Raw genomic sequence first — 19,450 nt, 5'->3', positions numbered from 1 at the left:
ATTTTTCAAATAAAACATGGAAGAAAATCCTTGTTCACACAAATAGGTTGTGCAAAAAGGCAATAAAAATTTAGCTTTATTTGAAATGCCTTTAAATTCTTTCTTTCGGTGTAGCCAAAAGTTGTTATTTATGAAATCTTCAGTGGAAGTGCAATCACAGGAATTTTCTAACAATTGTTCTTTTTTTCTTCATAGAATTTTTGAACTTTGTTTCTTTGCCTACCACCTATTTTTTATCTTGTGTACCACCTGTTGAGAATTGCTGCTTTAAAGATCTGTGTGGGTGTCGCACAGTGTTACATTAGTTTAATCAGTATAATGTCGCAATAGCAGTATTTCAGACATCTCCTCCAGTAAAACTGATAACAGCAGAAAAGCGTTTTATTGATCCAGTAAGAAGTTACTCTTCCAGTTATTAAAATCTTACTGGAATCTTTGGAATTTTTTAATTATTGAATATAGTCATCACAATCATATCAGATTTCCTCAGTGATTATTGTTATATCTCATTGTATTGAAATTATATAACAGATGCGTTTATGATTAATTTACATTTTTATGTAAAACTTTGCTCTCATAAATTGCTATAAAACTATATGCTCATAGTTTTTGTGTATCACTTTTGTGTACTTGCGTGTATTGCTATAAAACATATGCTAATAGTTTTTGTGCAAATAAAACTTATATTTCTTCATTCAAATATTTAGTATAGCCAATAACTACAGTGAGCATAGTTATGTGAATGAAATTAAGCATATAAAACAATTTGTTTTCCAATAAATGTAAGAAAGTTTTAAATAGCAAATTTTCTAGTGTATAAGACGCACTTTTTTTCTTTGAAAATAAGTCGGGAAAAAAAGGAGGTGCATCTTGTATGTCGATACTCAGTTTTTGATTGCATTAATTTCTGGAAATTTCCTCTTTTTTTGGAGTTATGTGATTTTTTTCTTGTTTCCTTGCGATGTGTGGGAATATTACAGTTACGGAGAGCTTAGTAAATGTGCATCTGGCATGAAAACTGCAATTTTTGCGAACGACTTTTAAGTGGGAAATTTCAACTGTTTGGTGTTTCTTAAGTTTGTTGGCAAATTATGGTTCAAAAACAACGTTGAAATTGCTGTAACAAAGCATGCAAGCTGGATGCAGGCTTCAAATTTTGAGGTTACACCATCAAGAAGAAGGGGAAGGCCTAACATTTGGAAAGTTTGTGAATGGGTCAAAGCATCTTGGGATGCTGTGAAAACAGAGGCAGAGGTTAAATCATGTATGAAGTGTGGCATTATTAATACACTGGATGGTACAGAGGACAATCTGTTGTATGAGGACTCGAATGCTGATTTAGGAGAGGTCTCAAGTGACTTTTCATTTAGCTATGGTGATGAGTGTTTAGGTTTTGATGAAGAAAATTAAAAGCTCTTCCCCAGATGAATTGTGGGTATAAAGTATTACTTTGTATTTATATTTAAAATACTGTAAATTCATTATAATGAAATGTGTATAAAAAAAGGGAGATGTGCCTTATGCGCCTGCAAATACGGTAATAAAGATATAAAAATATCCATTCACTTAAGAGAAACTTAAATTCATTTCCTGCAAAAATTTTAAAAGATCCTTTTAATATATTTAATGCAGCCTTTTCTTAATTAATAATTATATTGTTAATATTGTTAATATTGTTAATAACATATTTTATTTATATCGGCAATTCTGTCAATGTATACATGTTTTTCGAATGGCCTTTCATCGAATTTTACAAAATATGACTCGTATTCATAATATAAGTTTACAATGTCTCCTTCAGCCTCATGAAATTAAACAAAATATGCATTATTATTATAAAAAATTATAATGCTATTATATGCATTGAGATGAGCAGTGACTGGCAAGAGTTTTAAAGCTATTTATTAAATTTTAAATTACTTTAAAATTGAAAGAAAGCTCCAAATTTTTAAATAGGTACTAAACATTTTGATGATTGTTTGATTTACTATTTTGAAGCTTTATTATTTATCATTTATACTTTTATTATTTTTGAAACTCGGACGCTTCCAAACATATGAATTTATAATACTTACAATTCAGTAAAAACAAATACAAACTTAAAATTTTAGATTCTAAGCTTTCAAGACAGCTTCTGTACACAAAAGTACTCGCTGTTATACACTCATGTCCATAAATTAAGGATAATGCAAAATCAGGCAAAGGAAAAGTTAGAAGCAAAACAAATTTGACTTATTTGTAAAGCTTATTTATTAAACAAAAGGTAAAGAGCAAAAACAGATGCTATATGTTTGATATTATTAAAAAAATTAGCGATTTCTTTTCTCCCTGGAGCAAATTACCAAAAAAAAAAAAACTTATTTACAAAAAACCAATATTACATGGTTGGTTTGATTGTTAATACATTGTATGTCTCCCAGACGATGCAATACAGTCCGTACAACGCCTAGGCATCTGAGTATCAAATTATCGATCTGATCTTGGGGGATATTACATCACTCAAAAAGCAATGCACTCCGAAGTTCCGGTAGACATGTAGAAGGAGGTTGACGGGCTGCAACTCGTCGGCCAAGCATGTCCCACACGTGTTCTACTGGTTCAAGTCTGGTGAGAATGCTGGCCAGTCTGTACGGGTGATATCCTCCGATTGAAGGCATTCGCTTACGATATTTGCACGGTGAGGACGGGCGTTGTCATCCATAAACAAATTGTGTGCCCATGGCACCCCGAAACAAATGTACATGTTGTTCCAGAATGACGTCCCGATAGATATGGCTTGTCATGATTCCAATTTGAACATGAAGGTCAGTTCTGGAACCCAGAATAATTCCACCCCAAACGAGCACTCCTACACCACCGTAACGGTGTCGTTCAATGATGCTTTCTTGGTGGTAACGAATACCTGGAGCTCTCCATATGAAAGTCCGGCGAGAATCAGACTGCAAGCTAAACCTGGACTCGTCGGAAAACATCACACAAGCCCACTGTTGCGGTGTCCACAGTGCATGCTCTCTACTCCAGGCTAACCGCAGGCGACAGTGAGTTGCAGTAAGTGGAACGCATCTGACAGGTCTACGAACATATAAACCAATCTGCCCTAAGCGTCTGTACACGGTCTGCCTTGAAATTGTCGTACCAGTGGCTGAAGAGAGCTGACGAGGCAGGTCTCAGGCTGTGCTCCACCTGTTTGTTTTGGCAGTAACTGCCAAATACCGGTCCTTATTCGGCGCTGTAACTCTGGGGCGACCTGTGCTGTAACGTCTACTCACATTACCATCATGTGGGAATCGTTGCCAAAGCCTGGAGATGACACTCTGGGCAATTCCAAGTTTGTCTGATACTTCCAGTTGGGTACGCCCACATTCCAGACGGCCGATAATTCTACCACGTAAAAAATCATCCAAATGCGTCCTTTGTCGGTTATTGCACTGAAATGCTTATAAAGCCCCTGCGAACTATTTGGTTATTGCACTGAAATGCTTATAAAGTGCCTGCGAACAATTTTACTTCTTTGCCTGTATTCGTTATATATCACTTTCTTACATTCTCGTCATTGTGAAGTACCATCGGTGTCATCTGGTTACTTCCTAAAATTTGCATATGATTCTTGAAGATGTGTGTAGTGATGTTACAGGTGATATTTTAGTATATTTTAGAGTTCGATTTCCGCGTGACTCCGAATTATCCTTAATTTATGGACATGAGTGTAGTAGCAACTTTGTTGCAGCATATTTTGGGTGCCCCCATGCTGCACGGACACTATACATTTACCACCCACCAACCTTTTTTGAGATTAACTGTTATAGTAGCACCTTTCTTTTCAATTGTTGCAGGGAGATGAGTTTGCACTATCTCTAAAAAATACATTAAATGGAAAATTTACTTGTGAATTTTTAATTATAATTACTGCATATTTAAACAGAAAGTCAATTAATTAAAAACCATAACATTTTTGCGATGCAACTATCACACGGAGGACGAGTCCAAGGATTTTCAAGTTCTCTTTCCCTACGATCAGCTTCTTGAAAGAACTTTTCGGCTTGCAGCATATTTTGGGTGCCCCCATGATGCACAGACACTATGCATTTACAACCCCCGAACCTTTTTCGAGATTCGAACCCGAGTGCTTTGGTACGGCAGTCGGCCTGATCGAGCGGTAAAATATAATGTAAAAGAACAAATCTTTACTTAATTCAGCTCAATTACTGACAAATGGATAGATAACAAACTAAGTAACAATACATCATAAAAATTAAATAGCAGAACAAATGAGGATTAAACATCATTTTAAGAATAAAAAAAAGTTAGACATTTTAAATAACATTTTAAACATTTGCGATCAGATAAAACTGCTATTTTATGTTGTCTTCTAATTCATTTAAAGTCTTCTTGACATAACAGGTTCATACACTAAATATATTACTCTTCCTTCATGCTTTGGGATATCTTTCCAGATGCTAATATCTACCTGCTTTATTTCTTCTGGGATGGTCACATATGCATTTAGTAGCACTATGCACTATTCATGGAAGTCTGGTCTTATTTTATTCGATTTTTTGAATAATTAAGATTTGACTCAGGCTGAGAGCTACGGGTGCTGGGTGTGACTTAATTTGGCAGATTTCATATTATACGTAATGTAAATTATCAAGATATTTTGTAAATGATGATGTACATAAAAATATATTTATAAATGTTGACTTATGTAAAATAACCTATGATAACTTCAGGGATTTAAATGCCCCCCTTTTTTTTTCACTTACCCAACTGTACTCTTCGGCTAGCGTGTCCGACATCACTTCAAAATATTTGTTACGATTACTATTAATATGTTTACGTTAGTCTCCTTTAACATTAATATGTTTCAATTCATTGACCTAAATAAATAAATATATAAATAAAAATTGACTTTAATCTATAAATGCATAACCAACAAGATTTCTTATTCTATCATTTAAGAAAATTATTTCAACTTCACAGAACACTCAAGAAATCTAACTTTCCTCAAAATAAAATGCAAATGTAATGGAAACTTATTTATAAAATCATAATGTTTTCATTGCTTTGAGTTCCATATTTGTATTTTAGTACATTTTCTGCAGTTAGTTTTTATGTAAAGAAAATAAGATAATACTGAAATAGAAAATTTCATTTAAGCAAAAACGTAACAGAAATTACTTTATAAAATGAAAATGTGTGCAAAAAGTAAACAAAATAAAATAAAATAAAAAAAAAACTATTAGGATTAATGTAAAATATTATTTTACAATACCACAGGAGCTATGTTGTTGAGAAACATTCTCTCTAAAAATTGAAGTTCTAATTCAGTTTTTAATTGGAATATATTTAATTCTGAATTTTTCGGTTGATTGCACAGTTAGGAGTTTTCAGCAACTCCACCTTTTCTTGCAATATTTGTAATCTACTTGATAAAGAATTTAAATTTTTTAAGATTAGATGTTGAAGTTCTGCGGAAGGGAAAAGGTCAGGGTATTACATATTTAATTCAGAAGTCAAACAACAAAAATCAGCGTTATATTTACAAAATTTTCACAGTGACTGTTTACTGTGAAAATTTTGTAAATATAACGCTGATTTTTGTTGTTTGACTTCTGAATTAGTATTTATTCGGCGTGTTATTGTGTCTTTATTACATAATTATTCTAAAAACCTGAAAACAGAACACTTTTAAAAAATTGACTATTGGCAAATTCAGAAAGTTACTGTTAAAAAATTTCCAGCTGCGGTAAGATAGATTTCCCACAAAGCAGGTTTAGGATTTGCTAGATTTGGCGAGAAATCACCCATTTGGCAACATCTTTCAGCGAAATTGGCAATATGCCGTAGACGGATGGAGAACCATTTAGAATGAGTTCTTACTGGTTTGACTTAGAATGTTCTCGAATGCATGCTAAAAGCTATATAAACCCTGCCTGTATGCGGAGTAGCAGTAGTATCTCGAGTCTATCGAGTTGATTTTCAGTCTAGTATTGAGTTGATTGGGGAGTGCGTAGAGAGAGTCTCTTAATGTATCGCGAGTTAGTGCATCATCGAGTCTTATCTTGGAGTGTGTTGAGCTCCAAGAACGATTGAACTGAGTCAGAAGCTGTATTCTAGTGCTTATTGTGGAGTGCATCGCGAGTTGTAGCGTCGAGAATCTCGACAGTACGTCGAATTCTGAGAAGACTGAACCTAGTCGGGAGCTGTACTCTAGCACTTTGCTGTGAAGCTGTCTTCACTGTTATAGCCTAAAGGCTCTGTTGCTGATTGTTTCAATGTGCTTGTCGCAGTTTTTGGACGACTGTAAACATGTTTTTGGAGATGTCCTGAATAATACTGGCAAATACATTGTGTGTTTATTAAGTGTCATCGTTAATCACTCCAAATTGCATGAACCTGTACAGGAATGCAACAGTACGAAACCTTTATTGGGTCTTTCTGATGAGCCTGCTTTTGGAGTATTAGTCCTCAGATTTGCAGTGAGGACTAGCTAAAACAGATGCAGAAAATTCTGGTTGAAAATATTTTCCTTGTGTGCACTCTGGTAGCAATGGCAAGCACAGCTCTGCTAGCTTTTTTACTATAGTACTTTTTTACTTGTTTACTTTTTTTACTCATCTGAAGAATCGGAGAATTTAAATCGCTAGTGTTTTTTTTTTTTTTTTTTTTTTTTTTTTTGTTGTTGTTGTTGTTGTTTCCGCACCAAATTCTGCACTTTTCGATGTCTGAAAACTTCATAGCCAACTTTAACTTTTCTATGCCTTTTTCACTGAAAATTTTAAATTTCCGTTATCACTCATAAACAATAATTTAACATAAAGCAAAAAGAATGAATTAAATAATCGTTTAATGTTAGATTAAACATCTAAATGTTCTAGCAGCATTTATTTGCTCATGTATAATTATCGAAATATTTGATGTAAAATTAAATTAACAGTCATGGCTACATTATTTTATAAAATTCTGCAAATTTCAGATATTTTGCAACAATTTATTCAATAAATAAATCAAATAGAATTTTTATGGTTTCGAATTGTAGGATTATACTATTTCATTATTTTTCCACTGCAAAATTAAGGTGACCGAATAGATTTTGAGAGCATCAAATTTGTATAAAAAAAATGCAGTTAAATGTTAAAGCAAATATATATTATATCCTGATATGATTGTTAATTTTTGAATTTTTTAATACATGCATTCCTATTTTTAAACAACTAGTCTGGTAATTAAAATAATGTTAAGATTCAAAAACCAAACTACCAACTCGTACTAATAATTTATGGATAAAAGTACTAAAAATGGAGATGTTACTATATTTTAAAAATATTTTGGTACTGATGTCTTTCATAACAGCATTTTCCATGTTCTATTCAGCTTTCTAAATTATACAGTGAGAAAAATGAGCAACAAGAACACATAATTATAGAAAATATCATACTTGTCGATGCAAAAATTTAGAGAACCCGGTGAAATTGCCAAAGTTCTCAATAATCTGGGGCTTGATGTGATGCAATCATTTTGTTCAGTTTGATTCATTTTTTCATATTACATATGTCATTTATCCATATCAGCCCAAAACCAAGAATTTGGCACCGTTTGTACACCTTCATCAAATTCAGCAATGTAAAAGAAACTCTTGAAAAGCTAAAATAATTATTTTAGGTATTTTAGGTAAATTTAAAATAGATCAAGTCTTAAAATAAATAAAAAAGCACTATTTCATTCAAAATATTTCAGGTTCAAAGCATAAGTTTAGAGAAGAACAATTTACAAATAGATTTGAGTTTTGATACAATTTATTCCTGTGTTCTTATTAAATACGCATTACTGTTTTTTTTTAATCGATACAGATTTAAGTTTTGGTAGAGGGATAATTTTTTTTTACTTTGGTGTAATAAAGGCGTTTCTTCGAAAACATAAATTGGAAGAAATATTCTTGATGAATACTTACAAAATAATCTCTCTCTCTCTTTATTTATTTATTTATTTATTTTTAAATCTTAAATGATCATAAACAGCGTTTTTGTTAAAAATGCTATCTGTAAAATTTTCTTTAGTAAACACCAGCAAAATGGAAACTGCCCTAACATAATTAGAATTTTATTTATTTTATTAATGTATGTATAATGATGTATCTAAGTATGAAATCAATTAAAAATCAGCTTGCCATTTAAAAAAAAGCCTTGCTTTTATCAATTAACCCAAGTACATTTAGAAACAAATTTAATTGGTTTAATTATTCAGAGACTACTTTTAAGGAATGACTATATAGAAAATATTTCATATGAAATAAAGTTGCAACACTTAACTAATAGGATCACGTTCATTATTCTTTGCAGAACTTTATTGACATAGCTAATTTTATCTGCATATACATGTTTATGAATTAAATGCATATTCAACTGAGTAAAAGGAAATAATTATTTAATTTAAATTTTGTATATTTTGCTCTTTAAACAACCTGTTATTAGTAGTATATTCTGAGGCAGGAAAGTGATGTTCTATTTTTATTGCATTGCATGATTATTTTCGTGTTATTTAAAAAAACATTAGCAAGCCTTGTGAAAACATAATCGAGTATATTTAGTTATCAATTAAATAAATTACATCATCAATTAAATAAATTACACAGACATCAGAAGTATGCAACCTGATAATGTAATGAAAGTATGTAGCATTTATGAAAAATTGTGGCTCGAATTGAAAGAACAGGAAATTTCTACAAATATTCTCATATTTAGAGTTGATTTTGGACTGACATCACTTTCATGAATTATTAGTTTTTTCTTCTTGATTGGTATGATGTCTCTTTCATCACTTGAGTATTCGTGATACAATTCTGCTTCAATAGATGATAAATTAGGGGAGATCTCACATCGACTAGACTTCATGATGAAATCCATAATTAACAATTGCCTGTTGTTTTTTTGTCCCCCTAAATTTTTTTAAACATCCGTATATAGATTTAAACACTTACTAAGCTCCCCTTGGAATCGGAGATTTCATTCGACATTTGTGTCATATTGTAAAAAATGATTACCTAATTTTCTTCCCAATTCAAGTCCTACACTGATGACTTTAGCTGTGAATGCAGCTGGTTCAGATTGGTCTTCATCATGTTTATTTGTTTCATGAATCATGTTAACTAACTCATCCTCATTTAGTTCTTCATCAACCATTATTCCTTTAATATATGCTTGAGCTAAATCCTCAAAACCTTCTCCTACTACAGTTTGAGCCAATTTAGTGATCTGAGAATATTCACACTCTAATGGTAATCTATCATTCTCATCTTTAGCAACATCCAGCGTATTGCTTTCCAGCATGCGTTGAGCATTGATTGTTTAATCTGAGTATATGACAGTCCAACACAATCTAAGATTGTAAATTTCTTCCAAGCATCCATAAGAGTAAGATTCATTATTCTCCATTTTTTCTAAAATATACCTAAAGGTTTGTTTGATATACACAATGTTGTAAAAGCCAGAAAATATTACTTGATTCAATGGCTGTAATAAAGAAGTTGTATTTTTTGGGCAAAAAGACTATTTCTACTTTTTTGTGTTGTAAATTTTGAAGATGACCAGGTGCATTATCTATTAAAAGAAGAGTCTTAAAAGGCAATCCTTTTTTACCTAAATAATTTTTGACATCTGGGACAAACATGGTAAGAAATCATTCATTGAACCTTATGGCAGTGACCCGTGCTTTCCTGTTAGGCATCCAATAAAAGGGAAGGTTATTTATATTTGTTCCTTTAAATGAACATGGTGTTTTTGATTTGTTAATAACCAATGGTTTCATTATATAATTGCCTGAAGCATTGCAACAGAAAAAAATTGTATGACTTTTCACTACCTTATGACCACTAGCTGATTTGCAAGGTACAGTCAAAAGTCGTTAATTCGGACACCTATAATCCGGAATGATCTATAATCCGGACCTCAAAGCTAAAAACTTTCTGCACATGCGCACAGGCGTTTTACGCGAGCGCGTAAGAACTTGACTACTGTGCATATGCGTGTGAGCAAGCGCAGAATACGTTTTCGCCTGCGCGTTTAATGTATAACGGACGGTGTAGGCTAAAATTATCTAATTATCTATTTCAGTTAATGTTAATGATTGCGTTGTTCCTTAATCTTCGAATAGGATCCCGCTTATTATTTTTTGCAGACTGTAAGAGCAATTTTATAAAAGTAAACTTGAACTTTCGATTATGTCAAATAGAATTTCCGATGCTGGAACTTCCAAAGGATCTACAAAACGAAAGTATGTTTCAATGTCCAACAAACAAAAAGTGAAATTGCTGAAAAAAATGGATAAAGACATGAAGAATGTGACAGAGAGGTTAGTGAAAACGAAAAAATTTCCATTGACCAGTTAGTCGGTATTCTCGGCACAGCAATTAACGGGACTTGAACAGCAGAACTCTTTAACTGAAAAGAAATTATGTCTGTTTATAGAATTAAAGAGAAAGTATTAGTATCACATAAAATGAAGCAACTTAAACAACTTACATTGAAAGAAATGTTTAATAAAGTAAACAAATAAATATTAAGCTTTTTTTTTGTAAATTTTGATACCCTTTAGATCATAATTGTTCTTTATTTCATAAATTACGGTTTCATATTTTTAATTTTAGAATTTCTGCATGCCATCTTACGAGATTTAAACTGATGATCTATAATCCGGAAAAATCGATAATCCGGAATCGCCGAAGTCCCGACGAGTCCGGATTAACGACTTTTGACTGTATTTTTTTTTTTTTTTTTTTTTTTTTTTTTTTTTTCAGAACAACGTAGACACGTCAGCATTGAAGATCTGATCAGAAACGTAGGAGATCGTGGCAATTGATTTCAGCAAATTTTGCTGGATATTGTTGTTACATTCGAATCAGCAGATGCACTTTCTCCTTTCAATCTTAGATTATGTAAAGAATGCCTTTGTTTAAATATTATTAAATCTCTCAAACCAACCATGACTTGTGGAAAAAGATACCTTTTTTTCATCTGACAAAGTCGATAGTGACCGATTCTTAAGTGCTTTATAAATTTTTAAAGCCTTGTTTCTAATAGCATCAGTATCAATTGGAATCCATTTTAAATTTTCGTCTTCTACCCATATCTAATTCTTTTTCTAGTAGAGTCTTCATTTTTTTTTTTTAATTGTCCTTATTGTGGCTTCATTCATGGAGTAAAATTTAGCAACATTTGTTACTCCTTCTCTATTACATAGATGATCTAATATTTTAATTTTTGCTTCTAATTTCATTTTTGATTTTTTTTTAAAAATCGTTTTGGCATTATAATACTTTAAAAAATTTACATAAATTATAAAAAATGCCACAAAAACTATAAATGTTGAAAACTTGCTAGTAAACATTCAGATATGTAGATAAAAATGATGTAATCCTTGCTGCTAAAATACTGATACTGCATTAGTTCGCGTGAACCATATAATTTAAAATTTTACTGTTATGAAATACATATACATACTATTGAGATTCTCCTAACACGGGGAATCCCCATCCTTGTTGTTGCCACCAGTGTTACCAAAGAAATGAGATTAAAAAATGACTTCAAATGTATGTATTTGCATTTATGCAGCAAATACTATTTTACTAAGTTTTTGAAATCTGTTAATTTTTAAACTGTGTAAAACTGAAATCATGTAAAACAGGTAAGTACTGTATAAATCGAGGGATAGGTGTATTTCCACGAGATGTTAATACATCAGAACTTTAAATGTCTGTACATATATACTTGAAGATGAAATCCTGCAAAGTTGACAAATGTTTTTAGGAAAATGAAAATTAAAATGGAAATACAAATTTAAATTTCAATAAATTTGACTTTCTTATCGTCAAGACTGCACTTGCATTGTTTTAGAGTGGAATTCATACAGAAAAGCTTCTAATTTCAAAATTGTCGTGTAGTTTTTGTAGTAAAATATATTCCTGTTTCTAACTTTTCCAGGTCTAATAAAGAATACTGCTTTAACATATGGTTAAATAAAATGAAAAGGCATGATCTTTTGTAGTATTTGTAATAATTTGTCTGTCATGTTACCACAAGTTTTTGTTGGTGTTAATTGTTTTTTATTTTCATTTTTTACTCAGAATTGCAGAATTCCAGGTCTTTAAATTTCTAAAAGATAAGCAACAAAGCATAGTATTTAAGAAAAATTTTTATTATTTGCACTTCAAATGCCGCATATGTCAACTAAGTTTAAAGTTGTATATTTTAATACAGAATTAAAAAGAATTAACACCAACGTGCTGCTAATTTGTGTGTGTCCAGTGAATTAGAGGAAAGACCATTCTTAATGCCCATCAACCATGATTTACCAACAATGCGAGAAACAGGCCATCTTTGGAAATCAGAATTTATTTTAGCAACATAAACGTTATTTATACTAGATTTGCATTTGCTGTCATGTAAGTTTTTGATGGGCTTCTGAAACAAAAGAAAATATTTGTTGGTGGTATGATGAAATAAAATATTTGATACTAATACTCTCCGACTGTCATCTAAAATCACACAATCGTTTCCTTTGTTGAAACAATTTATTGTGAATAGGTTTTCTTTTCCTTTTTTATTTGGACATCTGCAGCTTCATTTAGAGTATGCCCTTCCTCGATGAACTAATGTTCAGTTGTAGTGGGTTCCTGGGCATAGCCTTATCCCAGTGTAGTAAGTTAATACTTTTACGAATGTTAAAGAAATAATGTTGCTGAAGTTCGTAAAAATAAAAATTCGAAGAGCAGTTATGGCAGTGAAATGAAATGAAAGCAATTGTGACATTATAATCAGTAGTAATGGCAGAGTTTGCAGCAAATATAAGATGATGAGTTTTGAAGTTAAAACCTAGAGCTAGTTGGAGTGTGAGCAGCAGAGGCAATCGGGGGCGGAGAGAGAAGAAAAAGCCCTTTTCTTCTTTTTTCTTCCCCCTCTCCTCGAGTATTCAAGGCTGAATGGTTCAGTAGTCAGGTGGTAGGCGGGAGCTTGTTGAACTTCTGTTGGCTGGCAGAGGAGTAATCCTATTGGGTGAAGTGTGATTTACAGTGTGCTACGGGGAAGGCCTAGGCTGTTTTCAATCCATACTCCTTTAGAAGGGTACAAAGACACACATCATTTCCAGGTTCCTGGGTTGTACCTTATCCTGTGTATAGCACGTGAAATACACTGGTGTGCAAAAATTAAGGACGAAGTCGAAAAATTAGCATATCAGCTGAACGAAGAGGCAGAGCGGACAGAAAGACCAATCCCGAGATTAAGTAAGGTGATCTACGGTAGCACTTGCGCAGATATGCAGGTAGACATAATGGGGGAGTGTCTGAGTTGTATAAAGCATGTTCTCGGTGAAAGATCAGTATTTCTGGCAAAGAGATTGCACACCGTATAGCAGTTAAAATCACACTGAGTTGCTGCCTCGGCGAGAAATGGCGAATAATCAATCTGTTAGATGACATCTGGATGCTTTTACCCGAGGTCATTGGGAAGTTGGAGGAAGGCCGCCGTGTGACAAGTGTGGCTGCAGAGATCGGAATTGCTCACAGCATCGTTTCACGACTTTGGAGACAATTTAAAACTACAGGAACAGCTATCCGGGGGTTTAGTAGTGGTCGTTCACGAGGAACCACACCTGCAGATGACCGGTATATTGCCTTACAGGCCAGAAGAAACAGGCGGCAGACAGCGGGAGAAATCGCTAGACACACGACGCAGGCGACTGGACGACAGATATCGCGTTTTACCGTGGCCAGAAGACTGCAGGGTGGTGGTCTGTTTGCACGACGCCCTGTACGGTGTGTACCTCTAACGCCTGCCCATCGGAGAAGGCGTTCTCTGTGGTGCCGGGAACACCGGAATTGGAGAAACAATGAATGGGGACGAGTACTCTTTACAGATGAGAGCAGATTCAGTCTGAGTAGCGATTCTCATCGCATACTCATCTGGAGAGAGCGGGGAAGCCGCAATAATCGATCGAACATCATTGAAAGGGACAGGTATGGAGGTGGCGGTGTTAACTTCCGAAGGTTTAGCAAGACGGATGTTGTCTGTTTTTGGTTATGAAAAGTATAAATTGTTAGTGTAACTAACTGTGCGTTCTGTGTCTGGGTGTGAGATGTTAATGTAAAACTGAGTAGCGTAGTGATCAGCTAGTGACTCAGCTTTCTCAGTTTCTGTGTATGTGATCCCAGAGGGGCCATTAAGGGGCAGAATATTTGTGTAGCATCTATTATATCTAGAAGCAGCTTTCCATATACATGATCATCAGTAGAGAGTGATTCTAAATATCTAGACCATTTGTTTTGTGCGTGTACTGACTTCCTGATTCAGCCGATTTAAAATTCTCTTAACTTCTGGGCATCTGGTCCTCTGCCATATTTTTCTAGCTCTCTTTCTGTTAGCTAAAAGTTCTCTAATAGCAGGATCTCTGGCCCTACCAGTCAACGGGACCGCCTTGCTATTTTTCAGAGCACGGTTAAGTGTGCTAGTAAAATCTTCGATAACTGCGTCTAACTCGTCTTCACTGTGTATCGCGGGTAACGGGTACTGAGTGTTGTTTAGAGCTACCCAGTTCATAATAAAGGCTCTTTTGTGTGATGTACTATAGCTACTGATATTCACCTCCATTAAAACAGGGTTATAATCAGAGAATAGTTCACGTAATCTTTCTATCCTTGATGGTTGATAAATATTTTTTAGCAGGAAAAATTCAATAATGCTTGCAGATCTATAGCATGTTGGGTAGGAGGGAGCTACAACAGTAAAGTTGGCCGTTGAGGCAAATTGATTAACAATGTGACCATTTGAATTATCATTTCTGCAGTTCCGATTTTTGTGGTGTGAGTTAAAGTCTCTACCTATGATAATTTTATTGTTTAGTTTGGATATAGCCATTAAATCGGCGAAAAATCCTTCTGTGGTTTACGGTTGAGTAACTAGATCGAGACGAACGTGATTGGTTGTAGAGTGTGTGGTATGATTATGATAGCTACCGCCTTCATGGCCGAAAGCTGTTGAACTGTGATTACAAAGTGAGAGATGGAGCGCTTAAGGATCCTCGTTAAGCGCTCCATCTCTCACTTATTTCAATTTTTTCCACCAGCATTTTTTGTGATTGGTTGAAATTCTTTCTTGTCTTCAATCCATACTAATTTAAAGGGATGGCTGAGTGAATGAGGGGCTAGAGGACATGATGGACAAATTAAATTAAGCCTGCTTCAATATTAATTAGTGATGCGATAGGAATAAAAATTTTAATTTTCCCAATTTTTGGTGCTAAGCTAGGCAATTAGGTATATTACAATAATTAGTTAAAGAATAATTAATTAGTTTTTTGGGTCTTTTTTAAACTGGTGTAAAGGCCCTTATTTTCGTGAGCCCGTCGTAATCGCAAAAATCAAAGCTTTGCGAAATACTTTTTCCCCCCCCCCAACTTTACTTAAGTACTTTTAAAATTTTTCAACTTTCTGTTCTGTTCATATAAAATTCGTGAAATTTTCAACTCGCGAAATCACCAATATATTCATTTTTGTGAAAATTACGGCCTGCAAAAATAAGGGCCTTTACAGTAATTAAACGTTTATCAAAAACCTTTATTGTATGTCTCTGAGGATGGTTTTAGGCCTTTTCCTGTGTTCTTCGGATTTGATATGATTTAAAATTGGTATTGTGGACTTGTTTGCCCTGGTTATATCATTGTAGAATTTTTGACTGGAGGAACAACTTTTGGTTGTGGTGGTGTAGGTAAATTTTGACTTGAAGTGCTTCGTTGATTTACAGTGTTAACTGCATTCTGAACATAATTAGTATCGTTTTCAGGGTCCAGAGGACGAAATATATTTTTCATGGCAATGAAATTTGATGCATCTCTAAGAATTACAGTTTTTTAAAATCTGTTTTACACGGGAACCGATTGTCCGATTTTGATGCGGTTTCCTGCATTCAATAGCAATTTCATGCTCCACAAATTTTATATCTGCATCTCAAATAGGATGCAAGTTGTAGGAAAATGCTTTTGAAAGCAGCAAGCCGCATCAAAATCACACGACTCGAAAGTTAATGATCCATTTTGATGCGTTTTGCTGCTTTCAACTGCAAATGCATGCCCCATCATTTTGATATAAGTTTTATGTCTGTATCTCAATTAGGGCGTAATTTCGCCGGGTTGTCTGTCTATACCAGGGTTTCTTAAACTGGAGTCGCTGGACTTGCAGCAGGGGGTTGCCTAGAATTTTAGCAGTTTTGATATTTCTTTAATTTATTATAATACTTTTACAATTACCAAATATTTTTACATAATACAATACATCTTAAAATAGATATGGCAATACAGACAAAGAAAAAAAAATGAATCCGTTTCGACGCCTTCATTTTATAATAGAAACGTTCATTTTTCTTGCTTTGCACGTGACGCTGTCATTTCATCTGTTACTTATTTAAAATGTTCACATTGTTCTATGTCTTAAAATTAGAAATTAAATGTAGTGACCTAAAACTGCAAGTGTACAAAAGAAAAAATTGACAGTTTCACTCACGCATGTGTCGGATTTGCGCAGTACTTATTGGGTTCCACAGAATTTTTGTAAATACAGTCAAAAGTAGTTAATCCGGACTCGTCGGGACTTTGGCGATTCCGGATTATAGATCATCAGTTTAAATCTGGTAAGAGGGCATGAAGAAATTATACAATTAAAAATATGAAACCGTTATTTATGAAATAAAGAACAATTATGATCTAAAGGGTATCAAAATTTACAAAAAAAAGCTTAATATTTATTTGTTTACTTTATTAAACATTTCTTTCAACAAGCACATGCGTAAAGCATACATTAAGCATAGTCGAAATTAGAAAATTGCAACCAGAAAACTATTTGATGTGTACTTGTGGTATTTATAATGACAAGGAATTTGATTTAAATCATATCAAAGACGGAATACATCGAGATGAAATACTACATTTAGTAAGGAATTATAAGCCGAATAAAATAAAAACATTTGCCCTGAAGATAAGGATAGTGCTGACAAATCAACTTCCAGTTCATTGCGCGCTGCGATGTCCCCCCGCAGAGCAGCATGAAATTGATAAACAGATTTCGGAATGGTTAAGAAACAAAGGATATGCCTTTTTCCATTTTTTGCAGCAATTCCACTTTTTGTTTAATGGACTTCGAAACATACTTTTGCTTTGTAGATCCTGTACATATTAGTAAATATATATCGGAAATTCTGTTTGACATAATCGAAAGTTCAAGCTTACTTTTATAAAATTGCTCTAACAGTCTGCAAAAAATAATAAGCCTGATCCAATTCGAAGATTAAGGAACAACGCAATCTGCAACATTAACTGAATTAGATAATTTTAGCTCAGCTTATACCGTCTGTTATACGTTAAACGCGCATGCGTAAACGTATTATGCGCATGTGCACAGGCAAAGTCACAGCCGTAAAGGTCTTATGAGCACACGTAAACGCGACGTATGCGCAGAAAGTTTGTAGCTTTGAGGTCCGGATTATAGATCATTCCGGAGTATGGGTGTCTGAATTAATGACTTTTTGACTGTATTATGGCGTCCTGGGAATCGCAAAAAATTCTCAGTGGTAATAAGGTATTGCAACTGAAAAATATACTATACGTATGTATGCCTTATAGGCTTACCATCCTCGTGGTTAGAATTAGCGTTTGAATTATCCGAGATTTCATGTTGTTTTCTTTTTATATTTAACTTAAAATTATCATTAAAAGCATTAGCAAGGCTATCTAAGGGTTTTTTTAGCATACTGAGATATTTAAAACACACTTACCCTTAAGGGGCTCCAGTACTTTCAATGTATCACAGTTTGCTTTTGCCGTAAGAGGTGTATGCTGGTCCATGTCCGATGCGACTCGTACAGCATCCAATTGTTGCTTGAGGAGACGAGTATTCTCAATCTTAGCTTCTAAGGGGATGATTTGAGTATGGAACGAGTTAAGAGAAGATTAAGAGACATATCCTAAAATAATATGTCCAATTGTATCAAAATATTAGCAGTTTACAGCTATAAGGTGAATTATTCAGTATAATGATTTTTTAATGTTGACACTGATGGCAAATTGCTGCTAGAAATTCTGTGGTTTAGAGATATATAATCGTCCAGAATATAATATTTCATCACAATTATTCTTTTTCAAAGTAAAAAAATAAAATTTACAATAAAGCTTAGAACTAACATGAAAACTAATAGATAGTTCTTGTAACTATGCAATACATCTGGATTTATATCATAAAAATATTTTTCAATAAATAATAGATCAATAAATAAGTATCTTAATATTTTATTCATACTTACAAGCCAGATGATGGGTAACAGGTATAAGAACACACCTCTATTTTCCATGCAATGCAGAAAAATACATAGTAGCTTCATCTGCCAAACGGTCTAGTACATTTATGCAGCATTGTTGTCTAACAAGACTCCAGGTAACTCGAGAATCATGGGAATATTCCAAGTAAACACCACTTTCCCATTGAAATTTTTAAATTTCAGTCACTTAAATCTAATATCCATACATAATTTACATAATCTTACCACATAAAAGATTAATCATTATTATAATTAAAAGATTTACTTCAAAAGATATTTTACAAATAGATATTTTAGATAGGAGAAAAACATATTTATTATATATGCCTTGTACAATGACTAGAACTTTAAGCACTTAAGTGTAACTAAGCAGATGGAACAAATAAATATAATACTGGTTTTTGAGTAAATGGAATCTAATTTCAAATTTTTAAACAAAGTAAGGGGGGTATCAAAGTATCAATATACGACAATTCCAATAATGAGTATAAGGATGGTACCTTACTCTAGATATAATATTACATGAATAATTAATTTTTATTAATCATGTATAAATATTCCTTTCTTTAGTTTTGTTAGTCAAAACATACTTTTATTTTTAATTATTAACTGTACAATGTTTGTCATTTCACAGCAAAATGCATTGTGAAGGAAATACATAAAGTCCATGCGGTGACCAGACAAAAGGACGAAAGTGCACACGACAAAAGCCCACAAAAATGACCCCACTGGGATAATTGCCCACGCGACTAATACCCACACCGATGAAAGCGCACATTGATGAAAGCCCACACAGATAAAAGCCCACATAGATAGAAGGGCACGCTGATAAAAGTCCACACTAACAAAAACCCACACCGATATATACGTCATGAATAGAGATAAAATAAAAAATAAATGAATAAGAAATAATTGAACAATAAATTTAAGTAGCGGAACACATTTCATTTTCGTCTCCGGCTGAATTAAATTCGTATATATATATATATAGTACAGAGAGTCAATCAAAATAATATAATTAAAAACATATACATGTATGTATCTTTGTTTTTATATTTACGCAAGAAATGGAAGTGCCTTTGTATAAGTGTGACAAA

At 33.3% G+C, this 19,450-nt stretch overlaps 1 protein-coding gene across 4 annotated transcripts in view; it reads left to right on the top strand.

Moving 5' to 3' along the window:
* The window catches only part of LOC146995472 (cullin-5-like), a 64,379-nt gene that overhangs the window by 27,032 nt on the left and 17,897 nt on the right, over positions 1-19,450 (top strand). The window contains exon 4 of one of the 4 annotated variants that reach the window (XM_085824007.1): positions 10,793-10,831. The exons of the other annotated variants lie outside the window; for them this stretch is intronic. The gene's annotated coding sequence lies outside the window, so the exon portion shown is untranslated. Of the gene's footprint in view, positions 1-10,792; positions 10,832-19,450 lie in introns of those variants that run through there. 4 annotated transcript variants of the gene reach the window in all.

Source organism: Stegodyphus dumicola, chromosome 9 (genome assembly GCF_044657685.1).
Source record: "Stegodyphus dumicola isolate Sdum_Otavi_A_Nest chromosome 9, ASM4465768v1".
Classification (NCBI taxonomy): domain Eukaryota; kingdom Metazoa; phylum Arthropoda; class Arachnida; order Araneae; family Eresidae; genus Stegodyphus; species Stegodyphus dumicola.
This window is presented reverse-complemented; position numbering and strand designations above follow the sequence as displayed.